General features: G+C 41.2%; 1 pseudogene; it reads left to right on the top strand.

The window, feature by feature from the left end:
* Nucleotides 1–25,922, top strand: part of LOC114032922 — a 31,064-nt pseudogene extending 5,142 nt beyond the window's left edge.
* The last annotated feature ends 1,424 nt before the right edge of the window (nt 25,923–27,346 follow it).

Genomic DNA, 27,346 nt, shown 5'->3' with positions numbered 1-27,346 from the left:
GTGTAGAACTCCTCCCCTAAGGCGTGCCCTAATGTGACCTGTGGCCCAGGGGGGCCCCTTCCTACAAGGGGCCCTGGCTCTGTCCTCACCCAGATCAGATTCATGCTGAGGGGCTCTGATGCCAACGACGTGTGTGGGTGGGTGTGGGGGGGGGGTAGGTTTCTCTTGATCTCTGGTTTGTTGCCCCTACTCAGGGGTAACTCTGGGGAAATCTCTCAAAGCTCAAGTATGGCTCACGTGTAAGGCCTCCCTCAAAAGTGGATAACAGGGTCTCTCTCTTCTAGAAAAGATACAGTTATACCTTCCACATCACCACTTTCCCTATTGTAGTTTCAATATATTGTGGATTGGGCATAAGAAATTGAATGGGAACTTCTGGGGAGTTTTGTGGAAGCCACAGATGACAAGTGGTCAGCAGACAACATAGAAAAAGTTTAGAAACTCAGAAAGGCATAAAATATATGTATTGTATTATACAATAGTAACATATTTCATCTTTTAATATCATAATAATTCAGACTTCTTCTCGAGTACAAAGGGAAGGTCATAAAATTTTATGTAGATTTTCCAGATCGAGAGGGCATCGTGTTCCTAAGCCCAGAGATGTGGAAGGGATCCTGCACTCTGTACAACATACACCAGGTAGAGGGCAGCTGCTTATTTCCTCCATTACAGAAGAAATGCTTAAAACATAAAAGACTAATAAGCATGCATTAATAAATACAGAAACATAAAGCAATAACCCATCATACTCATATTCTCCTGAGAGATAAAGTCAAGGATATAGTGGAGAGAACACTGGACTTGGAATCAGACCTGGTTCAAGTCTCGCCTTAGACACTTATCTAGCTTTGTGATCCCAGGTAAGTAATTTAACCTCTCTGGGCCTCAGTTTCCCCATGTGTAAAATGAGGGGACTGAGTTTGATGACCTCAAAGGCCTTTTCTAGCTCTAAACCTATGATTTTAGGACTACTGTGGGGGACTGCTGAACAGATATTTGGGGTGTTTTGAACTCATCTCAGATCTTTGCTGTCTGAGCAGCTCACAAGGTCTATCTAGACAAGCATGACTTTGACTTTAATCCTTTAGTTGCAGAGTCCTCCTGGTGGTAATGGTGCCCTTTTGCTCTCTGCCCTCCTACACACTGCCCCCTGGGCAACCAAGGCTGGAAATATCCATTTCCCAGGATCACTGGCTGGCCTGTGCCTAGAGAAGAAGACAGAAAACAGAAGACATTCACTAGGGACTCAGGCTCATTTAGGCAAGCACATATTCACGTTGCTCTGTGCTCCTAGCTATGCCTGCCACTAGGGGAAAGGGGAATGGAGGGGAGAGAAATCCCTTCTCCCCACTTCCTGGAAGTCCAAAGGAAAGAAATCACTGGATAAGTCCCAAAAGCGAAGTGCTCAGAGAAAACCCAACATATCTGTAGGACGGGGCCTCACTCATGCTACTCAGAGGAGTGTTTCTTCCAAAGGAGCCCACCCGCTTTGTCACTCAGTTGCCTGACAATCATCTCTGACACTAGCCCCACTCATGGTGACCAGTAAGGAGATGCTGTGGTCATCTCAACAAGGCATGTGCCCTTCAGCCAGGGGCCAGACCACACCTCTATTCCCATGGGAGATGCCCTAGACTAAGCAAAAAGGGGTCCTACAAGATCACCCCTGCCATATTAATAATCAGCTCTGATTAGAGTGGGAGGCCTGAGGAGAAATAGGATCAGTCCTGGAGGGAGACAGGAAAGGGGGAGGAGGAGTGAAGGAGAAGTGTGGAGAAATGAGGGTGGGGAATGAGTATTATGGGGGAAGGTGTGATGTGGAGGGCTGCAATGGAAAAGGGAGGGAGAAGCAAGAATGTGGAGGAAAGGAGGACTTTAGGGGTATGGGGGATGCAATAAGGAGGAGAAAGAAACAAGGAAGGAGAGAAGGGAGAAGGAGGAAGGTGACAGTGAGGAGAAAAATAGGGGAAGAAGCTATAATGGAGGAGGAAGAAAGGAGAAGGAATGTGGGGGGAGGAAAGGAGGAGTATGGGAATTATAACGGGGGAGGGAATAAGGGAAGGAGAGATGTTGGAGGCTGTAATGGTGGGAGGGAGCAAGGGTGATCCAAGGTAAGGCAAGGCAGACCAGGCGGTGATTGACCTTATTTTGGGGAGGTGGGGGAGGGGAGGGGAGAACCTGCTGGGGATCTGTTGGCCCTCGGAGCGAGGCCTTGGACAGATGACAGCTTCTGAGGGCCACCTCTCAGGGCCACTTCAACTTGTCCACATGTCCCTGACTCCAGCAGCTAGTATCCAGGGCCAAGGGGTTATCTGAGATAAGGAGGAAAGACTGTGGCCAGGCCCCACCTTCAAACAAGGTGTGCTTATGTATGTATGCATGTATATTTATACAGATGTGAATACACACACAAGTAAACACATGTAAGTAGGAATGCGTATTATTTTTCAGGGCAGTGTAAGGGAACTATTTCAACATCATGTCTTGGAATTAGAAAATACAGAATATCATATTTCTTTAGCTGTAAAATCCATGGATGGATTCCATGACTTCTAAGATCCCTCCACGATCCTATAAGAGCTGGAAGGAGTCCTCTAGTCCAAAGGCCTGATTATAAAGAGGAGGAAGCTGAAGGGGTTGGACTTGCTGAAGTCATACAATGAGTTAGTTGCAGAGTCAGGACAAGAACCTGGCCTTCCTCACCCCTAGTCTCATGCTTTTTCCACCATACCACGTTGCCTTGAAAATACAAGGTAGCAGCCCATGTACATATGCAAACATATAGACATCGATATGCATATGCACACATAGCTTCCTCCTCTCCCCCAGTAAATACACACATGGAACGGCAGTATGAGAGGGAAAGAGTTGTCAATATTTAATCTCCTTCAAAGGAACTAGAATCACAGAATCTTAGAGCTGCAGTCTAAGTCCAGAAGTCCAATCCATACCTGAGTAGCATCCAACCTCCATCTTGTGAGGGCCAACTCACCACCTCCCAAGGAAGCCCGCCTGCTTTGGGATGGAGCTGGAAAGGGAACCCCGGGGTCACCCAGTCCAACCCATACTTGAGCAGATTCCCCACAGAGCCTTGCACATAATAGAAGGCGCTTACAGTGTTTAATGAAGTGAATTGTTGAGAAGTCATCAGTTAGCCTCCGCTGGAGAACCCACATGTTCATGGGGTAGCCTCTTCCAACGAGGGACAGATGAGCATTTAGAAGTCCTTCCTTCAAGCCCCACTCTGCTGATCCAAGTTTAGTCAGATTGCACCAAGTAAAACAGGCCTAATCTTTCTTCCACCTAATGGTACTTGCTTTCTGGTTACTTTGTCCTCTGCTCAGTTATTGTCTGACTTCCCATACATTTCCCGACATCCCTGCCTTATATTGAGTTGAAATCTGCCTTTTCTTTTCTTTTTCTTTAGGCGATTGGGGTTAAGTGACTTGCCCAGGGTCACACAGTTAGTAAGTGTCAAGTGTTTGGTCTGAGGTCGGATTTGAACTCAGGTCCTCCTGACTTCAGGGCCGGTGCTCTATCCACTGCGCCACCCAGCTGCCCCTTTTTTATAAGGCTTATTTCTTTTTTTTTTCTTTTTTTCCCTTTTTTTGGCAAGGCAATGGTGTTAAGTGACTTGCCCAGGGTCACACAGCTAGCAAGTGTTATGTGTCTGAGGCTGTATCTGAACTCAGGTCCTCCTGAAGCCAGGGCCAGTGCTCTATCCACTGTGCCACCTAGCTGCCCCATAAGATAATATTTGTAAAAAATAAAAATGCTTAGCACAGTTGGGTGGTGCATTGGATAGAGTGCTGGGCCTGGAGTCAGGAAAACCCGAGTTCAAATGTGACCTCAGACACATTAGCTGTATGACCCTGGGCAAGTCACTTAACCCTGTTTGCTACAATTTCCTCATATGTAAAATGATCTAGAGAAGGAAAGGGCAAACCACTCCAGTATCTTTGCCAAGAAAATCTCAAATGGGGTCATGAAGAGTCAGACATAACTGAAACATGACTGAACACATTAGCACAGTGCCTGGCACATAGTAGACACTTAACAAATGTTATTGACTTACTGACTAAAATGTGGTGTTCTGAATTGAATATAAACTCCAGCTGTAGTTTGACCAGGGCACTACGGAGTTGAAATGGAGTTAAAATTTCTCTGTTTTTTTTTTTGTTTGTTTTTAATTGACAATGTCATTCTGCCAACATGTTGAGCTTACAGTCCACTAAAACCTTAGGTCATTCTTAGGTGAAATGCCACCAGTTATTCCTACCCCTTTGCCACTATATTTGTGTTGCTGATCTTTTAATATTGGTTGTCTCAGGTTGGCATTTCCATCCCTGGAAGTATTCAAACAGAAGCTGAGTGACAACTTATTGAGAATTCAACACAATTCAATTAAAAAAATATTGTAAGGGACCCGCTACCAGGTGTGGAGCCCTGTTGGAGAAGTGAATCACAATCAAGCTGAATTCTATATTTGAGCTGTTGATTTTTTTAACCCAAGTGCAGGACTTTATGTGGAGTTTATCCCATTATTCTAGCCCGTTAAGATTATTTCAGATCCTGACTATGCCATCTAAGGTATAAGCTTTCCTCCCAGCATTAACTATAAATACGACAAGGACACCTTCTATGTCTTCAGTTAAGTCTCTACTGAAAAATGTTGAACATCCCAGAGGCACTTAAGTCCCCAATTCTGTTGATGCACCTAGAACGCTGGACTAGCATTCTAGTCTGGTACAACTTAGTGACTAGCTGGCTGGGTGACTGTGGACAAACCACTTTTAAATTCCTCATTTGTAAAATGAGGGTGTTGGACTGAATAACCTCTCAAGCTCATTTTTGCTCTAACATTCCATGTTCTATGTACTAAGCTCCCATCCAGCTCTGACATTCTGCATTCTAAGGTCTCTTCCAATTCTAACATTCTGGGTTCGGGGGCCACTTCCAATTCTGAAATTTTAGGCTCATGGTTATTGATGTTATCATTCTGTGACCCATAAAATTCTTTTTCCTGTATTCCCCATCTTCCATACACTTATGCCTTCTGAGTAAACAGGACCCTGATTTCACGCCTATAAAAATGATTGAAATTAAGACAGTTTCTGAGTCACAGCAGGTTTTGAAGTTGGTTCAGGGCAGGGTGTGTGTGCCTTAGGCATGAAATTATAGTCTCACATTATCTGTCCTTGGGGACAAGGGCATGAAAATTCTACCCGTGAGACAGGAAAGGTAAGAAATGTGGGCCGTCCGACAGCTCCCCCTCTCCCAGGAGCTACCCCCTGCTATGAGACACTGTTGTATAGTTGGCCCTTGAAATATATGTTGAGGTGGGAAAGAGGGTGGGTTTGGGGAGGGGGGGAGATAGTAAGGAAGAAACTTGTTCATCCAGTCCAATCCCCTCATATTGCATAGGAGAAAATTGAGTCCTGGAAAGGGGAGAGGACTTGTCTACACTGAAGAGTCATGACCAGAGCTGGGTCTGCTGATTTTCAGCCCTGTGCTCTTCCTGTTACAGCATAATACTCCCCCAGGGGCCTAGTGCAGGGCTGGGTATTCCCCAAAGTGTTCCCAGAGTACCAAATGAATGGAAGAGACTTCTTATCAGAGTACATCCTCTCTCTTTGGCTAGGATGATTTTTTGGTCCCAGTGTGTTATGATTTCCAAATTGCCTATGAGTAAATCCAACATCTTCCAGTTGCATATTTTTTCTCTCTTTGCTTGCCAAACAAGCAAGGAGATAAGCATCCCTTTTGAAGGGAAGTGAACCCTACTTCCCAAGGGTCAAGAAGGGCTAGACACAAAGACTGACTGGGATTGTTCTCACCAACACTCAGCCTTGGGCAGTCTGGAGAGGAAGGAGGCTTTGTAAGGAAATAAACAGAAGGGTTTATCAGAGCCAAGGGAAAAGGACACCCCCAACATGTGGGGATCAGGAGAAATGTGTGACCTTGGACAAGTTATTTATCATCTCTGGGCCTTGGTTACCCTGCAAACCAAACATGCAGAATCTCACTGGTAATGAAGGTGTGTCTGGGGACAATTGTCCTCACTTGACATCTCTAGAACTTATCATAACATATCATAATCATAAATGTTAATTTATATAACCATAATAATCACAAAATATCAGCACTGGAAAGGACCTTGGAAGCTCTTCCACTGCCCCTAACATCTCCCCTGCTTCACCTCCCACTCAGAACTTATTCTGTCTCCATCACTCAACATGGGAGGAAAGAGACCCCAACCTCTAGCTCTCATCAGAAAATGGGATTGGAGGCCTCCTGGATACCCTGATTTCCTAGCTTTCATTTATAGAAAGGGTATCTATGTTAATGTGCCCACCACTAACATCTGAGAAAATGTTGCTTTTGGCTTTCTGTCACTACCAAGGGCCATCACTTTTGAGGAAGAAGGCACACTGCTGTCACTACTGCTGCTCTGGCCTCTGAAGTGGCCACATGCTACCTGGAGCTAGGAGGTGACTTTGCCCCAGGATCCTACTGGCCATAGTACCATTGAACCTCTTTGTTCCACACTAGCCTTTCTCAGAGATTATGATGGAAGGGGAAAGAAGAGGCGAGCCAAGATGCAGAGTAGAAGGAAGCAGTAAAGTGAGCTCCCCCAACCCTATTCAAACTCCTCCAAACAAATCTAGAAAATGCACCAGACTGAATTGTAAAGACAAAGTTACAGTGAAACATTTTTCTAGCCCCGGTTGGCAGACAAACAGGTCTGTGGACACTGGAGACAGTGACTAGGCAAGAACATTACATGCAGTGAGAGGCTATTTAACCTCAGACCTCTGATCTCAGACCAGGGCACCCGCCCCCCAACCCATACCAATAGGGATAGGTGTCAACCAACGGCTTTGTCACCTACTACCCAGTTCTGGGTCACAGATTCAGAGCGGAACAATGAAGGATCCTGGGCCGGGGTGGCATTCCTTGGGAAGGAGATCCTGGGCAGTGTTCAGACAAAGGAGCGGTTCAGAAGTAAGCAGCAGGTGTGTCTCAGAAGTCTGTAGGAGAATAACCAGGGAAGGAATCCCAGACCAAAGGGGAACCTGCAGTTCTGTCACTCTGAACCAGCAGAACTTTGCTGCTGAGTGACAGGAGCTGAATCTAGCAGCAGTCTACAATTCTTTTTTTTTTTTTTAATTCCTTTTTATTTTTTATTTTTAGGCAATTGAGGTTAAGTGACTTGCCCAGGGTCACACAGCTAGTAAGTGTCAAGCGTTTGGTCTGAGGCCGGATTTGAACTCAGGCCCTCCTGACTTCAGGGCCGGTGCTCTATCCACTGCACCACCTAGCTGCCCAGCAGTCTACAATTCTTACACTCAAACCCAGGTCAGGAAAGTGCAGGCCTCAGACCAGGAGGGCAGCAATCAGACCACTTTGGGAGCATTGAAAGCTTATAGGTCCCAGAGCTGTCCCTGAGATCCTGGAGCACAACACTCAATGCCCCAAGAAAGCAACAGCAGGACCGGCCCAGACTTTTCCTCCAGATGTGCATAGAGCCTGGCCCTAACATCAAATCCAAAGTCAGGAAACAAGCTAAAGAATGAGCAAACAAAAAAAGAGTCTGACCATAAAAGCTATTATAGAGGGGTAGCTAGGTGGCACAGTGGGTAGAGCTCTGGCCTTGGAGTCTGGAGGACCTGAGTTCAAATCCAGCCTCAAACACCTGACACTAGCTGTGTGACCCTGGGTAAGTCACTTAATCCTGATTGCCTCACCAAAAAGAAAAAGACAAGCCATTATAAGAATGGTGATACTCAAGACACAAACCTAGAAAAAGAGAATAACTACAAAATCTACAAGCAAAGCCTCAGAGAAAGACACAGATTGGGCATAAAATTCAACTAGAATTCTTAGAAGAGATGAAACAAGAGTTTAAAATGTTTTTGTCAAAGAAATGAGGACACTAGAGGAAAAATTGCAAAAGAAACAAGAGCAATGGAAGGAAGAACTAGAAAGTGAATTAACAGATTGGCACAAGAGGTATAAAACCTTGTCTAGGCAACAAACTCTCTGAAAACTAGAACGGACCAAATAGCACCAATGATTCTACTAGCCAACATTCCATGAGCCAAAAAATGGAAAAAGTAGAAGAAAATTTGAGATATCTCATAGCAAAAACAACTGATTTGGAAAATAGATGAAGGAGAAAAAAGTTAAGAATCATTGTACTACCTGAGTACTATGACCAAAAAAAAAAAAAGTCTGGACATATTTCAAGAAAACTTAAAAGAAAACTGCCCAGAGCTCTTAGAACCACAGGGCAAAGTAGAAATATAAATAATTTACTGGTCACCTTCTGACAGAAATTCCCAAATAAAAACTTCCAGGAACAAACATCTAGTGCTTCTAAGTCAAAAGAAAAAAATATATTACAAACAGTCATAAAGCAAGAATTCAAGTTATGAGGAGCCACAGTCAGGATCCCATGTGATTTAGCTGCCACAATTATAAATGAGTGGAGAGCTTGGAATACCATATTCTAGAAGGCAAAGGATATAGACTTATAGCAAGAATAACGTACCCACAGGGCAGCTAGGTGGCACAGTGGATAGAGCACCGGCCCTGGAGTCAGGAGGACCTGAGTTCAAATCTGATCTCAGACCAGCACTTAACATTTACTAGCTGTGTGACCCTGGGCAAGTTACTTAACCTCAATTGCCTTTAAAAAAAAAAAAAAGAATAATGTACCCAGGAAAACTAAACACAATCCTACTGGGGGGGGAGGGGAATGGACCTTTATTAGAGGACTTCCAAGCATTCCTGATGAAAAGACCAGAGGTGCATAGAAACTTGGAAGTTCAAACATGAGTGAAGAGAAACATAAAAAGGTAAACACAAACAAGGATAATATGGGGAGATATGTGTGTGCCCACTGAATTCTATCATCATCAGGAGTCACAGAAGGGGTCTAATTAGATGGAAGGCCCGGGGGAGGTTTTTCACGCCTTATTCTTAAGAGAAGAATGAAAAAGAGGAAAAAAGAAATATAATGGGGGGAGGGGAAGAAAGGAAGGTTAAGAAAGTTATCCCAGAAGGAGAGGTGGATTTTTGCTGATTGAAAAATAGATCATTTTTAAAAATAGTTCAACTATACACCGCTGTCCTGTGCCTTTGAACCCCTTGCTCCACTCCTCTTTTGTTGTGCACATTCTGCCGATGAACCCTGTGTTATTTCCACTGTCCACCTTCTTAGCTTTGATTCAAAAGCTGCCTGAACACTGCTGGAGGAAGTCAGGCAACTGTGCTGATGTGGTCCACTACTAATTTATGTAATCTGATCTCACACCTGTGTAGTGCTTCTTTCCTTCTTCCCTCATTGGCTGTCCATCATATTTCCCACATCAGCTATTAGAAAGCAGCTCCCAATACACTTTCAATATAATAAGCTTTCGATATACTTTGCCCCCTACCTCCCCTCTCAGTAGATGACCTCATCTCCTACTTCACCGAGAAAATCAAGGCAATCCTTCCCAAGTTTCTTTGTTTCTCCTACTACTTACCCCTAAGTCTCTCTATGTCTTCTCCAATTCTTTTCTTCTTTGTTTTAGACTCTGGGAAAGAGATTGGAGCCTTTTTCTTTGTCAAGGTCAACCAGTGTATTTGTGCTCTTGATACCATCCTTTTCCATTTCCTTTGGGAGCTTATTCCTACCTACCAACCTCAAACTTTCTGTCTGTCCTTTTCTAGTGTTACCTTTTCCACCGCCTACAAGCATGCTCAGGGCTCCTCAATCCTTAAAAAAACCATCACTTGACCTCGCCGTGTCTCCAGACTATTACACTATATCTCTTCTCTCTTTCAAAACCAAACTCTTATAATTCTGTCTTCATTTCCTCACCCTCTTCTCACTTTTCAACCTTTCGCAAATCTGACCTCTGACCCCACAACTTCATTGAAGCTATTCTCTCAAAGGTTACCAAAGATGGAAAAGCTGAATTCTGCCTCTATTAGGCACACTAGCTGTATGAATTTGAACAAATCACTTAACTTTCCTAAGCCTTGATTTCCTCATCTGTAAACGAGCGTAATAATACCTGTAGTACCTACCTAACAGGGATGTTACTAGGCTTGAATAAGATATTTGTAAAGCCCTTTTCAAACCTTCAAGCCTATATCAATGTCAGCTTTTATTATCATCAACATAATTATCATCTCATAACTTTATAGCTTGTTCTGAAGGTTGATTTTCCCTGACCTCCCTCAATATTTTAGCATAGTCAACCATTTCTTCCACTTGAATTTTGCGTTTCCCCAGTTCTCCTATCTTTCCACTTTTTCTTGTTCTCATTTGCCAGCTCATAATCCATCTCCTGCCTCATAAGCATGTGTGTTGCCTCTCTCTGGAGTCCCCGTCTCTTTCTACATACACTCTCTCTCGGTGATCTCATCCCTTGGCTCAATTATGATCTCCATGCAGATGATTCCCAAGTCTGTACATCTAGCCATAAACCTCTCTCTTGAAGTCCAGACCCACAAGCCCAATTGACTACTAGACCTGTGTCGTGTTGACATTTCAAACTCGTCATATCCAAAATGAAACCTGTTATCTTGTCTCAAATACCAGTTTTTCTTTCAAACATTCCTGTTTCTGTTGAGGGTGCTACCATCCTTTCTGTTACTGGGGTTCACAATCTCAGTGTTATCTCTGACTCTTTCCTCTTTCTCATTTTGACAGCCCATTAATAGCCAAGTTCTGTTAATGATATCTCAACATTTTTTACATTTGTCCCCTTCTCACATAACCACCAGGCCTGGATTATTTTAGCAGTCTCTTAATTGGTCTCCCTGCTTCTAATATTTCTTCTCTTCAGTTCATTCAGTTCAATTAGATCTTTCTAAGGCATAGATCTGATTGAGTCATTTTCCTTGCTCAAAAACATTCCATGCGTTCCTATTTTATCTCCAGGATAGAATATATACTTGTCAAGCTATCATTCAAGTCTCAACACAATCTGGTTCCAACCTACCTTTCTATCTTCATTTCACATTATTCCCAATCACACAATGTGTATGCACAACAGTATGCACTACAGTATGAATTTAATTGTATAGAGGAGGACATTGTGGCCCAGAGTAGAGAATTTCCTTGCCCAAGATTACACAAAGGAGACAGTTGCTGAACTGTTACTCAAACCTATGTCTCCCTTATAAGGGCTCCTTCCCTCATACCAGGATGCTACTCTATTACCCTCTGCCCTTGCCCTCCAATATTGGGCTATTCTAGGAATGTGTTGATTTCGCCCTGGTTTTGAAATTGAGAGCCTTGTCAGGGCTGAGATGACTTTGGTCCCTTCTCATCATCTTCCCTGGGGAGGAAGGTCAAAACAGCATTATCAATTAGTCTCTGTGTTTCTCATCTCTGAGCCTGCCAGCCCCATTTTGTTAGATAATTCAGAGGTTCCAAGTAGCATTTGAGATTCAATTTCTTTCTTTTAAATTATTTCTAAATTTTCCTGCGGTTACTTCCCTTTCCACCAGGCTGATCAACCTGGTGATCACCTTTTCTTCAACAACAGCCTAGGGACTTACTTTGAATTTTTAAATTCCCTATTGAAGATCAATGAGATCATAATATTTAGAGTTAGAAAAAGGTACTTTAGAGATGATCTGGTATAACTTCATTTCACAAGTAAGGCTACTGAGGTTCAGAGAAGGGAAATAATTTAGACAGGGGCACATAGCTAGTTAGTAAGCCCAAATTTGAACCAAGGTCCACTAATTACAAATAATATCAGAGGATTAGACCAGTTGATCTCCAAGGTCTCTGCCAACTCTGTTTTTTATTTTAAATATTTTTTTTAATTTCTACATACCCCTGGAAGCTGAGTTCATAGTAGGACTCAGTGAATATTTGTTGAATATTTGAGAATAATGTGAGCACCTCATGGTTCTTTCTAGACTGGAAGTACATGGTTTCCATTTGATTTTTAGATCTTATAGTACTGCCATGTTCTAGTGAGGAAGCTACATTGCCTAGTGTTACAAGCTTGAATGCTGGGACCATGCTTTGACTTACCCAATAATGGATGCCACACTCTAGTGAGATCCTGAGTAATGCTTGAAAAACTGAAAAAGGGGCAGCTAGGTGGAACAGTGGATAGAGCACCAGCCCTAAAGTCCGGAGGACCTGAGTTCAAATCTGGCCTCAGACCAAACACTTGACATGTACTATCTGTGTGACCCTGGGCAAGTCACTTAACCCCAATTGCCTTTAAAAAAAGAAAAGAAAAACTGAAAAAAAAAAAAACAAAAAAAAACAGAAGTTACCAGAGGAAGGATTCTCTAACAAGAATGTCTAGGAAAATTGAAAATGATTTTGGCTAAAATTAGGTCTAGGCCAGAATTTTGTACTGTATATCATAATATGATTTAAGTGGATACTAGCCTTAAATATATCATATCATAAACAAATTAGAGAATGGAATGAGGCATCTTTGACAATTATTGCTAGGGAGAGAATTCTTAACCAAATAAGGGAGTTATCATAGCAGATAAAAGTGACTATTTTGATTATATAAAATTCAAAAGCTTTAGGATAAACAAAATCAGTGCGGGAAAAAGAAGAAATTATCTATTTTCCCACATTATATTCTCTTATACTTTCCTTCTCTTTGTTTCTTGTCCCTTCTATAAAAAGAAGAGGGTGCTGAGAGAGGAGTGTGCTCAGCACCAGTGCTCTAGGTCTGATGCAATCTGCCTCTGCTCCTTTGCCCTTCTCCTCTTTTCTCACCCAGAGCCCAATAACAGGTTCTTATCTTTTCTTTTCTTTTAAGCCCATTTTGGAAATCTACTCTTCTTAGAGTTTATTTTGCTTAGAATTTATTCCTCTCTTAATCTACTCTTCCCCTTATTCTCCCCCTCTCTCTTCTCATCTTTTCCTCCTTTTTTCTTTATTTTTTGATTGATTATTGGTTGTTTTTTTAAATCCAGTTTTATTTTATTTTCAGTTCTAAATTCTTTCCATCCTTTCTCCCCTCTTCCAGTCACTGAGAAGGCAAGAGAAACAAAACCCATTACAAATATGTATAGTCATGCAAAACAAATTTCCACATTAAGAGAAAGAGAGAGAGAGAGACAGACAGACAGACAGATAGACAGACAGACTGACCGAGACAGAGAGAGGAAGGAGGAGGAGGAGGTAAAGGAAGAGAAAAAGAACATGGTGGAGGAAGAGGAGGAGGAGGAGGAGGAGGAGGAGGAGGAGGAGGAGGAGAAGAAGAAGAAGAAGAAGAAGAAGAAGAAGAAGAAGAAGAAGAAGAAGAAAAGTTTTGATCTCCACTTGGAGTCTATCACTTTTCTATCTGGAGATAGATAGCATGCTTCATCATGAGTCCTATGGAATTATGGTTGGTCATTGTGTTGATTAGAATTAATAAGGCTTTCAGTGTTGATTATTGCTGTTACCGAATAAATTGTTCTCCTGGTTCTGCTCACTTCACTTTGTATCAATTCATACAAATCTTTTTTTTTTTTCTGCTACAACAAAAGGAACTTTACTTAAAAATAATTTTTTTACAGACATGGGTGCATGGAAAAGCTCTTTAGTTGGCTATGTATGGGAATGAAAAATAATTAGTAAATAATATTAGTATAACAGATCTCTAAACATTAACAATGCATTGGCAAACAAAGTGGACTTAACCCAAAATGAATCTTAAAGCTCTGCAAGAATATTTACCTTCTGTTTCTTTACAGGTAAGAAGTGATTAAATACTACTAATATAAACTTTATATTAAGGACACATACTTTTAAAAAATAGTCCATGAAAATCTTGTCTGAGTTTTTTTTTTTTAAAACACTGATATACAAACTGGGATTCTTCATTGAAGAGAGAAAGTTACTGGTTCCTCTCTCTAGCCCCACCCATATAAAGAATTTTGAAATGAGAAATAAATAATTCATACAAATATTCCCAGATTTTCTGAAACCATCCATTAATTATTTTTTTTTTACAATACAATGGTATTCCATTGCATTCATATAGCATAACTTGTTCAACCATTCCCCAGTTGATGGGCATTGTCTTAGTTTCTGAATCTTTGCCACTATAAAAAGAGTAGCTATAAATATTTTTGTATCTATAGGTCCTTTTCTTCTTTGATCTCTTTGGGGGTATAGACCTAGTAGTGGTATCACTAGGTCAAAGGGTACACACAGTTTAATAGCTTTTTGGGTATAGTTCCAAATTGCTTTCCCAAATGACTGAACTAGTTCATAGCTCCCTTAACAATGCATTAGTGTACTTATTTTTCCATAGTACCTCTGGCATTTGTAATTTTCCTTTTTTTTTTTTGTCAAGATAACCAATCTGATGGGTGTGAGGCAGTGCATCAGAGACGTTTTAATTCGTACTTCTCTAATTATTAGTAATTAGTAGCATTTTTTTCATATAGCTTTTGTTAGTTTTGATTTCTTCCTCTGAAAAGTGTGTATTGACATCCTTTGACCATTTGTCAATTGGGGAATAGCTTTTCTTCTTTTAAATTTGACTTTATTTCATATATATTTTAAGAATGAGATCTTTATCAGAGAAACTTGCTTCAAAGATTGCCCTCCTCCTCTAATTTCCTTCTTTTCTTCTAATTTTAGCTGCATTGGTTTTGGTTATACAAAAACTTTATAATTTTATGTACTAAAATTATCCACTTGATTTCTTGTGAACTTCTCTATCTCTTGTTTGGTCACAAACTCTTTCCTTTTCCATAGATTTGACAGGTAATTTCCTGTAATTTTCTCTAATTTGCTTATGATATCACCCTTTATGTCTAAAGCATGCATCCATTTTTAATTTATCTTGGTATATGTAGTGTGAGATATTGGTCTATGCCTGACTGCTTTCCAGTTTTTCCAACAATTCTTGTCAAATAGTGAATTCTTGCCCCAATAACTAGGGTCTTTGGGTTTATCAAATACTAGGTCACTGTACTCATTTGCTTCTGTATATTGTGTACCTAATCACCTGATCACTTCTCGATTTCTTACCCAGTAACAAATTGTTTTGATGACTACAACTTTGTAGGATAGTTTGAGATTGGGCACTGCTAGCCCATTTTCCTTCCCATTTTTTCCCCTTGATTCCATTGGTTTTCTTGACCCTTGTTTCTCCAGATGAAGTTTGTCATAATTTTTCTTCCTTTTCCCTGTTGAGCAAAGTTTATTTCTGTACCTAATTCTCTCTGTATATATATTCTTCTCTCCTTTTACCAGTTCAGATTTTAAAAAAAGGTTCAAGTGCCTTCCACTCCCCCAACCATTCTGTCATCTTTTTCTATAGTCTTTGGCTTGCACACCCCAATTATATGAGGTAATTCCCCCACCTTTTCTCTTCCCCTCCCCCTCAGTGTATTCCTTTCTTTCTCCCTTTACCTTCTTTCAAGATCATTGAAACGTAACAAAATCCCTCCCTCTCCCTCTGTCTTGTTAATAGGGTCCTAAAGGGACACATTATCATTTCCCCACATTAGAATGTAAATTGTTCATCCTTCTTTAGTCCCTTATGATTGTTCTCTCACATTTACCTTTTTATGTTTCTTTGGACATGTGTTTGTATTTTAAAGTTTCTATGCAGCTTTATTCTTTTCATCAGGAGTGCTTGAAAGTCCTTTATTTCATTAAAGATTCATTTCCCCCCTTGTAAAACATTATATTCATTTTTGCTAGGTCATTCTTGGTAGTAAGATTATATCTTTGCTTTCTGGAATATCATATTCTAAGCTCTCCATTCTTTTATAATGATGGCTGCTGAATCTTGTGTGATTCTGACTGTGACCCTCCATAACTTTAATTTCTTTCTGGCTGCTTGCACTATTTTTTCCTTGACCTGGAAGCTCTGAATTTTGACAATAATGCTCTTGGAAGTTTTTATTTTGGAGTTTCTTTCAGGAATTTACCAGTGAATTCTTTCTATTTTCAATTTGCCTGTTGGTTCTAAGAGATATGGACAGTTTTCTATTATGATTTCTTAAAATATGATGTCTGGGTTTTTTATGAGTTATCTTACATTTTCCTTCCTTCTTTCTTTCTTTTTTAGTCTTTTGACTTTGTCTTACTATATGTTGTCTCTTGGGGTCATTAACTTCCATTTGCTCCATTCTAATTTTCAAGGAGTCTGTGGCACGGGTAAGATTTTGTACTTCTTATGCTATGCTATTAATTCTCTTTCCAATTTTTTCTTCTATAACTCAGTTCTTTTCTAATTTTCTCTTCTAGTGCTTTCACTATATTTGTAACAGTGACTATGCTGGCCTCCACTGCCTGAAGCCCAGATATGTTACATTGCACCCTTCCTCCAAGGTGCTCTGGTACCCTTAAGGAGGTTTGTGGGTGTCTAGACTCTCTGCCATTGGCTTCAGCCCCTATCAATGGTGTTTCCTCAATTGTGGGAAGTCCTCTTTACCTCAGTTCCATTTAACCACTTGACAATCCACTTAGCTTTTAAATCACTTGGTTTTTACAAAGAAATATTTACTCAAAAGGTATAGCAAGAATAACCATATAAACATTTCCTCAACACCACTTCAGTCTCTGAGGAGAAAAGGATTAGGTTCATGACCTAATTGAGTTCCTATATTGCACAATCCTAAGTTCTAACGCCAAAGACCCACTTTAAGTTCAAATCCTGGGCACCGTGACTTCTCATGACTTCCCTGATGGAACTGGCTGGCTGTACTTCCAATGTGGACTCTGGTTCCAAGATCACCATGCTTCAATTTCAGGTCCAACAGGGATTCCACTGCGTGCCCCTAGAACTGAAAGGACAAAGGAAACAGACCAAAAAGAAACCTATTTCTTGGAGCCATGGAGCTTAAAAAGGGAGAGGGAGCAAGGTTTCCTTCCTTTTTCACCAGTTTAGTTAATGCCATCCATGCTATGGATGAACTTGGATCTTCACCCTCTTGAGAGGCTTTGGGAAAGGGAGAGAGTGTGCCAGTCTGACAGTTTTTAAATATGAAGCTTTTGCAGCTACTCAGAAAATTGAAAATGCCTTCTCCCACAGAATGTCTTCCCCCAGAGGCTGGTCCCTCCATCTTAAGTGTTCTTGGCATGATTGAAGCCCCAGTTACACATTTATAAAGTCATTCTTAAAACTCTTTAAAAAGGCTCTTACTTTATCTCTCCCTGGAGTTCTGGCTAAATTTGTCCCCAAGCTGTATTTATCTTTGACACTTTACTTGTAGATGTTTCAGAATAATTATCTTCTTCTGGATTTGTATCTTAAGCATCCCTGTCACCGAAATAGTTTTTTTATAATAGGATTCATCTTTTGTTTGTTCATTCCTCCAGCCTTACTTCCCAACTTAGAGTCAGGCAAACTTGTAGGGGGAATGGCTGGGCTGTTCTGGCCTGTTTTCTGTCCTCATGGGTTGTCCTGCTGCTTTCTCTGGGTACTTCATGTTGTGTTATTCTAGGACTTCAGGGATAGCTCAGGTTGGATACCTATAAACTTCCTGTGCACACAAAGCAATCTGATCCAGGGTGAAGTCTGAGCACTGCACTCCTGGTCTAAGCTCTGCAAGCTCTTGGTCTGAGTTTAGGTCTGAGAAACATAACCGGGGACAGGGGGGCGGGTGGGTGAGTGAAGCCAAGATGGCAGAGTAAAAGCAGTGACTTGCTTGAGTCTTCCCCAAACCCCTCCAAATACCTGTAAAAAATGGCTCTAAATAAATTCTAGAGCAGCAGAACCCACAAAAAGACAGAGTGAAACAAATTTCCAGCCCAAGACAACCTGGATGGTTGATTGGAAAGTTCTATTATGCCTGGCTGGGAGAGGAGCACAGTTCAGTGTGGGCACTCAGGCAAAGACCAGGCCTCAGAGAACCTGGAGCAGGCTTCAGGGGACTAAATCACAGACAGCTGTTGTGGTTTCCAGACTTCTCAACCCACAAACACCAAAGACAACTTAGAAGGTCAGTAGGAAAGGTCTGTGACTGCGGTGAGAGAGAAGCTCAGTCTCAGCACCAGTCCTGGCATAGCCCTGGCATGGTGGCTGCTTCCAGAGTTCTCAGTCCACAGACAGAGGGGAGATCAAGTGACTGGTCATAGGGTGATTGCAGGGATCTCTTTGCTGGTGCTAAGGCAGATTCTCTTGCTTTGCCCATGCTTGCATCTGGGTCCCAGTCCTGGGTGGCAGTCCTGGGCCGAGAAGGAGCGCTGGCGTGGTGGAGCTTGTGGAGGCAGTAGAAAAGGAATCCTCCTCACAGTTCCAAGGCAGAAAAGAGAGCTTGTGGTCACTCATAGACCAGAGCACAGTCCAGGAAAGGAGTAAATACCTTGCCGTTGATCATAGCACCTTGGAAGAACTGAAAATTTACAGGTCCCTAGAAGTATCTCTGAAAACAGCTGCACAAAACCCCTGAAGCTTGGGACAGTACATTCTCCACACTGGAAGCAGACCCCTACCTTAACAAAGAGTTTAAAACTCAAATAATTGGCTGGGATTATGAGCAAACTGTGCAAAAAGAGTCAGACTATATTATCTTACTTTGATGACAAAGAAGATCAAAACATGCAACCAGAAGAAGACAACAAAGTCAAAACTCCTACATCCAAAGCCTCCAAGAAAAATATGAATTGGTCCCAGGCCATGGAAGAACTCCAAAAGGATTTTGAGAAGCAAGTAAAAGAAGTAGAGGAAGAACTGGAAAGAGAAATAAGAGTGATGTAAGAAAATCATGAAAAACATGTCAACAGTTTGCTAAAGGAGATCCAACAAAATATTGAAGAAAATAACACCTTAAAAAATAGACTAACCCAAATGGCACAAGAGGTCCAAAAAGCCAATGAGGAGAAGAATGTCTTAAAAAGCAGAACTGGTCAAATGGAAAGGAAATCCAAAAGCTCACTGAAGAAAATACTTCCTTAAAAATTAGAATGGAGCAATTGGAAGCTAGTGAATTTATGAGAAATCAAGACATTGTAAAATAAAACCAAAAGAATGAAAAAATAGGAGACAATGTGAAATATCTCATTGGAAAAACAACTGACCTGGAAAATAGATCCAGGAGAGATAATTTAAAAATTATTGTACTATCTGAAAGCCATGATCAAAAAAAGAGCCTAGACATCATCTTTCAAGAAATTATCAAGGAAAACTGCCCTGATATTCTAGAACCAGAGGATAAAATGAAAATGGAAAGAGTCTACCAATCACCTCCTGAAAGAGATACCCAAAGGAAAACTCCTAGGAATATTAGAGCCAAATTTCAGAGTTCCCAGGTCAAGGAGAAAATATTGCAAGCAGCCAGAAAGAAACAATTCAAATATTGTGGAAACACAATCAGGATAACACAAGATTTAGCAGCTTCTACATTAAGGGTCCAGAGGGCTTGGAATATAATATTCCAGAGGGCAAAGGAGATAGGATTACAACCAAGAATCACCTACCCAGCAAAACTGAGTATAATCCTTCAGGGGAAAAAATGGATATTCAATGAAATAGAGAACTTTCAAGCATTCTTGATGATATTTGTAACTCATGAGACCTTTGTCAGTATTAGGATAGGTGGAGGGAAAAAAAATTAAATGTATATATAGATAGATAAATAGATAGATAGAGGGCACAGAATGAGTTGAAGATGAAGGGGTGATATCTGGAGAATAAAATTAAGAGATGAGAAAGGATTATACTGGGAGGAGAAAGGGAGAGGTAGAATGGGGTAAATTATCTCACATAAAACAGACAAGAAAAAACTTTTACAGTGGAGGGGAAGTGGGGAAGTTGAGAGGAAATGAGTGAATCTTATTCTCATCAGATTTAGCTCAAGGAGGGAATAACATACACACTCAATTAGGTATGGAAATCTATGTACCCTACATGAAAATAGGGGGGAAGGTGATAAGAGAGGGAGGTGATGATAGAGGGGAGGGCAGATTGGGGGAGGAAGTAATCAGAAACAAACACTTCTGAGGAGGGACAGGGTCAAAACAGAGAATAGAATAAATGGGGAATGGGATAGGAAGAAGGGAAATATACTTAGTTTTTCACAATATGAATACTATAGAAGTGTTTTGCATGACTACACATGTATAACCTGTATCGAGTTGCTGGCCTTCTCAATGAGGGTGGGTGGGGAGGGAGGAAGGGAGAAAATTTGGAACCCAAAGTTTTAAAAACAGATGTTAAAAACTGTTTTCACATGCAACTGGGAAATAAGATACACAGGCAATAGGGTACAGAAATCTATCCTGCCCTACAGCAAAATAGAAGGGGAAGAGGATAAGAGAAGGGGGGGAGATAGAAGGGAGGGCAGATTAGGGGAAGGAGTATTGGGGCGGGCGGGGGGGTGGGGGTGGGGGGAGGGATGAGATGGGGAGAAAATTTGGAACTCAAAATCTTGTGGAAGTGAATGTTGAAAACTAAAAATAAATAAATTAATAATTTTTTAAAAAAAGAAGAAAAAAAAAGAAACATAACCAAGGACTTGCTCCTAGCTGCAGTTCTAGTAAACCGCTGCTGGACTCAGCCACTGTCAGTTAGCTAGAAAGCACTGCAGGCTTGGAGTGACAGAACTGCAGGCTCTCCTTTGGTCTGGGCATCCTACCTTGTTATTCTGCTGTAAGCTTCTGATGGGGAGGTGGGGGTAGGCCCAGGGTCAGAACCATACAGCTATGGCTAGATTGTGGGACAGGTTAAGGGAAGGATATAGGGAAAATGCAGATGATACCTAAACAAAATATATCAATAAAAATATATATATTTTTAAAATGAAGTCTGATAACCAAGATATACAGGCTTAGCAGGGAGATAAGATTGGAGGACTTTCCATAGAGCTGAGCCTCTTCTGGTGAGACATATCTCTTCTGGTCCCTTGAAAAAGGGCACACGTGATCAGATGCTTTTGGTTCCGTGGTTCCTGTGAAACGGGATGCTGTGCCAAAATAGGATTGGCAACTGGACCAGAAAGAGTTGCTCTCCTCAGCAGGCTAGACAACAGAGTAAGAAAAAAACCTCTGCTCTTTTTCAAGGAGCCTTCTTTGTTAAAACACAGAGCTATCAGGCTCTGACTCTGCCCTAATTGTTTAAGTCAGCCCCAACTCTCCTTTGTACTACTGGCAGTAGGATGAGGAGATTTCTCCCCAGAAGCTGCTATGACAGCTCTAAGCACATGGCACTGAGAATACACGCTTGCTTAGGTAAGCTTGAGACAGGATCTCAAGTCCTTAGCTACTCCCTTTGCTTTGTATTTTTTTTTTTTTTTTGGTGAGGCAATCGGGGTTAAGTGACTTGCCCAAGCTCACACAGCTAGTACATGTCAAGTGTTTGGTCTGAGGCCGGATTTGAACTCAGGTCTATCCTGACTTCAGGGCCAGTGCTCTATCCACTGCGCTACCTAGCTGCCCCTTGCTTTGTATTTCTTAGGCTGAGCATAGGTAACCAAATAGAGATCCTAGGAAATGGACATTTCCAGCCTTGGTAGCTACCTTGTGAGTTTAAAGGTCTGGAATCCTTGAATTAGGTGCAGATTGTCCAGTGGGAAGTGCTTCCTGAAACTAAGCCCTTCTCAGGAGAAGATAGCCACCACCTATCGCATAGGCCATACTCTAGCTGACCGAGATCTGGATGTTGAGTTGCTTTTAAGGCAGAGCAGACAGAGATGAAAGTGAAATCTGCGTATCAGTCCCACACATCTGGGATGGGGGGAGGGTTTTTTTTCCTACTTCCCAGGAGAGTGTAATAGGAGTGATGGGTTACTGTTTCATATTTTAATTATTTGTCAATATCTGCTTATGAGATTTTTGTGCTTTAAGCACTTCTTTTGTGGTAGAGTAAATAAATTGCTGTCCTTTAAGTAACTTTTTTAAAAGAAGTCCTGTTAATCTCTTTGGAGAGACCCTGGAAATGAGCCACACGTAAGCTTTGTATTACAGATTTTCACAGGAGTTCTACTCTGGGATGGGGGTACAATGAGCCAGCAAGTGTGAGAAAAAAACTGATTCTTTCTCTTTAGGGTCAGGGTCCTCCAGTGACTGACCCTAGTCCAGATCTGAATCCCCGTGGGAGGGGGTGTCTCCTTGGGATACAGACAACAGGGAATTGATACAACTATATACCTGAACACTGACCATGTCTAACATGGCACCTGAAACTCAACATGTCTAAAACCCCTCTTCCTCTTCTGAACTTCAGTATTATTGTTGAAGACAACATCATCTTTGCAGTCTGAGGTTCACAGACTCAATGTCATCCTTGATTACTCTCTCTTGTTCACCCATATATCCAATAGCTGCCAAATCTTCCTCTACAATATCTCTTACATTCCACTATATTTTCTACATCCACACAACTACCACCTCAGTTCTGACTCTTATCACCTCTTGCCGCTACATTTATAACAGCCTGGAACTTTTTTGTTATTGCTATCTTTTGTTTTATATTACTTAAATTTCCCTCTGTATGGCTCCTTTTCCACAGAGCAATTTTAGATAATAAAGAATTCCAAAAAGAAAAAAGAAAAAGAGGAAAAGAAAAAAAAATCAGCAAAACCAATCAATACATCAAAAGATTTTGAAAATACATCTAATGTTCCACAAGTGTGGAACACTACTGTGTATTTCCCACCTCTGCAAAGGAGTGGGAGAAGGTGTCTTTTCATATTTCTGCTTTTAGAGTATGCTTGTACTTTATAATTTTGTAACATTAACTTTTGATTGTTCCATGGTCATTGTTCATTCCATTTACATTGCTGTAATCATTGTGTGTATTATTTTCTTGGGTCTGCCTACTTCATTTTAACAAATTAATGCTAATTCTATATTTTTTCAATTAATAAGCCTTTGTTTTCTTTTGATCTCTCCTACTCCCGGTGAGGAAAAAAGAAAAACAAAAATATGGTAACATATATGCATAATCAAGCAAAAAATAATTCTCCACATTGGCCATGAGCAAAAATATATTTCATTTGGGATCCTGAGACCATCGACTCTCAGTCAGGAAGTGGGTAGCATGCATCATCATTGGTCCTGTTTAATTCATTTTGTATCAATTCATGTAAGTTGTTCTTTGCTTCTCTGTATTCTTCATATTTATCATTTCTTATAGCACAATAATATTCTATTACATTCATGTTGGTTTAGCCATTGTTTTCTTTTATTATTTCTCAAAATCCTTTTTGAGCTCCTCCATGGCCTGGGACCAATTCATATTTTTCTTGGAGGCTTTGGATGTAGGAGCTTTGGCCTTGTTGTCTTCTTCTGGTTGTACGTTTTGATCTTCTTTGTCACCAAAGTAAGATAATATAGTCTGACTCTTTTTGTACTGCTTGCTCATGATCCCGGCTAATTACTTGAGTTATAAACTCTTTGTTGCTTCCAGTGTGGAGAATATACTGTCCCAAGCTTCAGGGGTTTTGTGAAGCTGTTTTCAGAGATACTTCTAGAGACCTGTAAATTTTCAGTTCTTCCAAGGTGCTATGATCAACAGCGAGGTATTTACTCCTTTCCTGGTCTGTGCTCTGGTCTATGAGTGACCACAAGCACTCTTTTCTGCCTTGGAACTGTGAGGAGGATTTCCTCTCCACCAACACTATGAGCTCCACCACACCAGCACTCCTCCTTGCCCCAGGACCGCCATCCAGAACTGTGACCCAGATCCAAGCATGGGCAAAGCAAGAGAATTCTGCACCAGCAAAGACATCCCTGTAATCACTCTCTGATCAGCCACTCCATTCCCCCTCAGTCTGTGGGCTGGAAGCTCAGGAGGCAGCTGCTGCCCCGGGGCCGAGCTCAGGGACTGGAGCTGAGACCACTGTACTTCTCTCTCTTACCGCAGAAACAGACTTTTCCCACTGACCTTCTAAGTTGTCTTTGGTGTTTGTGGGTTGAGAAGTCTGGAAACCGCCACAGTTACCCGTGATTCAGTCCTCTGAGGCCTGCTCCAGGTTTGCTATGGCCTGGTCTTTGCCTGAGTGCCCACACTGAACTGTACTCCTCTCCCAGCCCGGCGCGATATACCTTTCTGATCAACCATTCAGGTTGTCTTGGGCTGGAAATTTGTTTCACTCTGTCTTTTTGTGGGTTCCGCTGCTTTAGAATTTGTTTAGAGCCATTTTTTACAGGTATTTGGAGGGGTTTGGGGGAAAGTTCAAGTAAGTCACTGCTTTCACTCCGCCATCTTGGCTCTGCCCCGTTTGCATTTATTGTTAACACAATAAAAGTGTTGCTATAAACACTTTGGTGTATATGGGGCCTTTCTTTTTATCAGTGACCTCCTTGGGCACTATGCCCAGCAATAGAATCTCTGGGTCAAGGGTATGGAGATTTTAGTGACTTTATTTGAGTAATTCAAAATTGCTTTCCAAAATGGTTATACTAATTCACAACTCCACCAACAATGCATTAGTGTGCCTATCTTTCCATAACCCCTCTGCTATTGACTATTCCTGTCTTTTGTCCTTTTTACCAATTTGGTGGGTATGAGGTAAAACATCGGGGTTGTTTTGATGTGCACATTTCTCTTACTGTTAGACATTGGGAACAAATAGTTTGTAGTTCTTTTGATAACTGTTCATATCCATGGACCACTTATCTATTGGGGAATTTCTTTTGGATGAATATATTTGTGTTGGTGGTGTATACATTTTGGATACCAAATCCTTATCTGAAAAATCTGATACAAAGATTTTTCCCCCAGTTGACTTTCCCTTCTTATTCTATATGCATCAATTTTGTGCCAAAATTTTTCAATTTCATGTAGTCAAAATTATCTATTTTACCTTTTGTAATGGCCTCTATCCCTTATTTAGTTAAGAAAACATCTCGAAAGGAACTATTGGATATAGAGAAGCTAGTTCCCAGTTCCCAGAAAGCTTAATGAAGCGGCAGCCAGAGAGGGTCTTGGTTAGGCAGATTGCTAGTGTTTGGGTCATTTCTCCACAAGGCACTCACTGTGATCTCATGAACTTAATTCCAGAGGGGGAAGAAATTCTAAAGGAAATCTCAGGCAGTCCATTACCTGGGAGCTGACTCCCAAACAGGAAAAATGCTCACGAGTAAGATGAACAAGAACAGGTAGAGAATGTACAATAGCTATTCTAATCAAGTCAAGAGAAAACCAGATTTAATACAGTACTTTCCCCAATTCCCTTCACCCCATCCAGCAGATAGCCTCCATCTTTAAACAACCTGTTACTGAGATAACTAAGCATCTCAGTAATAAAGAGTGATTCAAGAAGGCTGTGGCCAATCTTATCTGCTCTTTTGGGGGGGGGGGGGGGAGTGGGGAAAGAAACTAAGTGGACTGAATGCCTTTGATGCTGCAGAAGAGTTTTTGAAAACGATGGATCTTCCTAAAGGTTTACAAGTGGTCAGACCAGGCTGCACCAATGAAACTATTCTCTCTGCTATTATGTGTTCTCTCCATACAACAGCCCAATGCCCACCGTTAGGCACTTCTCAACAGCTATGGGGAAGACCCTGGAGCATGGCTTAATACCTACCTCCCAACCACTTCCCAAAGCATTTGGCAGCAGGGACTGATGAAGAGATCAGGAAAAAGCAAGCTGACGTGCTTGCTCTTGTAGAAGAGATGGCAAGGGATGGGGATTTGCCAATAGAGAGAGGGGCTGGAGGAGAGGAGGAAAATGAAGGAGAAGAGGAGGGCAGTACCAAGACCAAGAATGGAGAATATGTGTGTGTGGGTGTATCTATAAACTACCCACATCCACATACATATAAACACACATACGTGTGTGTGTGTGTGCGTAGGTATGTATATATGTTCATGAGTGCATGTGGATAGATAGGTATATGTATACACGCATACATACGTACATAAAGAGAACATACGTATTACATACATATGTGTGTACATGTGTACATAGAAAGAAAGAGAGAATCCAGGTGGATCCAACCAAAAATTCCCTGTGAAGCAGCCCAGCAGCAGGGCTAGCACACCCATCCACAAAGGCAGGAGTGTCCATTCAAAAATATGGAACTTCTTTTCCCTTCCCAGTTCAAAAGTGGGCAGGAACTAAATGGGTTTATGCTGGAAACACAATCTCCCTTTCTTATTTAGGAGGTCTCCAGTTCAGAATGGTAAATTTCCCCAGGCCTCTGGTACATTTACCTTTTTGACCAAGGTTAAGCATTTTCTCTTCCCTGCTGGGTCTTTGTTTTAAGGTTAAAAGAGTTGTCTCTTCACTTCTTGGCATCTTCCCAGTTACCTGCTTGACAATACTCAAATTTAAGAGATCATTTTTGTTTTGGATTGTTGTTCCATATTTGAATTCAGGTCACTGAATTTCTTGCCCAGACTCATCCTGGGGAAGGGCAGACAGTAAAATAAAACTCTCCCTTCCAACCTGCTTTTCTCAGAATTCCTTTATGAAATGTTCAGAACTGAAGCTAGTATAAAGTGGGAAGATCTGACAGGAATCAGATTCACTTTTCATGTTAAGTTTCTTCAAACTTACTCTAATTCTGTATTGTACTTACTTTACTCTGCTTGGTGGAACTAAGTCGCCAACATTAAATATTCCCAGTGGTCTCGCCCCAGGCTCTTCAATATCCCATAAGTGGGGTAGCAGAAGAGAGGAAGTGTCTGGGAAATTTTCAATATGGTATCACAAGTGAGGTTGGGGAAATGCTTCCAAGCAAAACAGAAAATCTGTCTGTAAGAAGAGAGGGACTTGATTCTGGTGCCAGGTCCTCCACCCCTGCAAGAGAGCAGATGTCGAAGGTGTTAAGTTAACCTTTAGTTTGTTTGCTGGCCTACCCAGCACTTGAAGCTGTGATAGTCTTACTCTTGTTTTTTAAAAGTTCACCTTTCTTTAATAAATTGATAATAACAACTGGAAAAAAATACGTCTCCTCTTCATAGCTCCAAGAGGTATAGAATCTGCTTCTCTTCTACTTTTTTTTTTTTTAATGGTATGACCTTTAATAATCAGGTTGCACAGTCAATTTGATTTATTATGGAATATAGTGTAATAAGTCTAATTTCTGCCAGACTGCTTTTCAGTTCTCCCAACAGTTCTCATCAGATAGAGTTGTTTCCCAAGTAATTTATGTTTTTGGATTTATGAAAAACTGGGTTGTTGAGTCTCATTATTTCTGATTCTCCTTAGTCTAGTCTGTTTTATTGACACCAAAGGGTTTTGATGACTGCTACTCTATAATACAGTTTGAAGTTTGGAAGTGCTATTCTTCCCTCATTCCTACCTTTTTTCATGATTCCCCTCTTTTGTTCCTCTGAATGAATTTGTAGTTGCTTTTAGTTGGACTTTCTACCTTGAATCTTTCCCTACATCTTATCCATCCTCTCCTCAATTTCCAAATCCAAAGTGATTTTCCTAAAATGTAGGTCTGATTATG

The sequence above is a fragment of the Vombatus ursinus genome, unplaced genomic scaffold (genome assembly GCF_900497805.2).
Source record: "Vombatus ursinus unplaced genomic scaffold, bare-nosed wombat genome assembly UNPS02000580.1, whole genome shotgun sequence".
Taxonomy (NCBI): Eukaryota; Metazoa; Chordata; class Mammalia; order Diprotodontia; family Vombatidae; genus Vombatus; species Vombatus ursinus.
This window is presented reverse-complemented; position numbering and strand designations above follow the sequence as displayed.